Genomic DNA, 1,794 nt, shown 5'->3' on the forward strand with positions numbered 1-1,794 from the left:
ACAACAGCTGGCTTCCCATGCTGCTCTACTCTGGTCAGAGCTGTCCTGATCCAAAAACTCCCAGCTGCCCAGTCGGTCTGCCTGCCTGCCTGCCTGCCTCTCTCCCTTTGTCTGTTTTCCAAACATTATCTAACTCTGCATTCGTCTTGTTCTTTTTCTTTGACTCGGATTTGTTTGTTTGAGAAAGCACAAGAAAAGACCTTGGACCTGCTGTACGCAAATGTTCTTTTTTGTTTGCTTATTATCTGTTAGCCTAGTTTATTTCACCAAATGCTTGCTGTGACAATAGTAAATTTCCCCATGTGGGGATCTATCTATCTATCTATCTATCTATCTATCTATCTATCTATATTTCTATCTATCATATCTATCGTAAAATATCAGCGTCTTGACAGGGTGAGGCCAATACATTCAAATCCCTGGTCTCAAATCACATCTCAACTAGACAATGCCACCTCTAAAGACAAACAAAATACCAGCAGAATTCAAAGTAATAGGTCACAGGAATTGTTGTAATGCCCCCTATTCAGTCTGGATTTTCAGACCTCATTAAAAAGGACTTCCTGTTGACATACTTGGTTGATATTCCGCACATCACGGAGGAGCCCTATGAGGCTGGAGCAGAATGTGTTAGAGCCTGAATGGATTGATCAGTTGCTCATTACACAGATCAGAGCTGTGTCTGTGTCTGTAGGTAATGTGTTTGATGGGAGAGTGCTTTGGTCAGCGGCAGTCTGGGATTTTCTGCACCCCAGGCAGCATCATATAAAGATATCCCTTGAAGGCATCCTCCAAGGCTATTCAAAAGTGCATCTAATTCCCACCTTATTACTGCCACACACAGGTTCACTCAACATTTGACTCCAGGTCTTTCAGCCAGCTGCATATAATATCACCTCCCCGGTCTGATCGACCTCCTCTGCTGCGGGTGCCTCAGAAAATATTCCACCTCTTCACCTCAAAAGCAGAGCCCTGAGTCGATGCTGCAGTATGCTCATCTGTTGGGCACAGCGCAGAGGACTTTCAACCAAAAGGCCTAAAGCAGTCAAATATCTAGTTCTCATCATCTCATTCAAATTTAGGAATATTTATTTATTCAGCCCTTCATCACAGGATGTCTCAAAAAGTTTGAAAAAGAAAATGTTTTAGGGTAATCTTACCGTGTAAATGTCACACAGCGCAACAGGGAATACAAGATACTGGATCCTTATGCAGACTGTGAGGCTGGACTGGTGTAGTACAGATGATTTAATAACAACAACAACAACAATACAAAAAGGCTTACAGAAAAGTCAGCCATAAAGAGGTCAAAACCAGATCATCAGTCCAAAAGGCAAACAACTCCAAAAACTAACATAGAAAATCCACAACAGTGAAACACTGGGAAAAGCTGGGGAAAGGGCTGCAATGCCTGACAAACTGACAAACTGCCAATAAAACAAGAAAATCCAGACTAAACACACGGTGAGAGGAGGATAACTAGACAGAGGTGAAACTAATCGGGGCAGGGCAGACAATGAAAACTGGCAGGAACCACACAAAGGCAGGAAGTAAAGTTACTGACACAAGAGGAGAGGTGAGTATTACAACATAAAACAGGATATAGTTAAACTAAAAACCAAAACCATTACAACTGCCATATTTTGTTTCACAAATTTTTGTTTGTTCTGAGGCATGAATTTAGCAACATGAACACTAAACAAACTTTGTAGATGGTAAAAACTCTGATCGGATCCAAGTCCATCAACAGACACAGTTCAGTTTCAGTCTCATGTACTACTACTACTACTACTA

This window comes from Morone saxatilis, unplaced genomic scaffold (genome assembly GCF_004916995.1).
Source record: "Morone saxatilis isolate NCDOM2014 unplaced genomic scaffold, NCSU_SB_2.0 Contig22, whole genome shotgun sequence".
Classification (NCBI taxonomy): Eukaryota; Metazoa; Chordata; class Actinopteri; family Moronidae; genus Morone; species Morone saxatilis.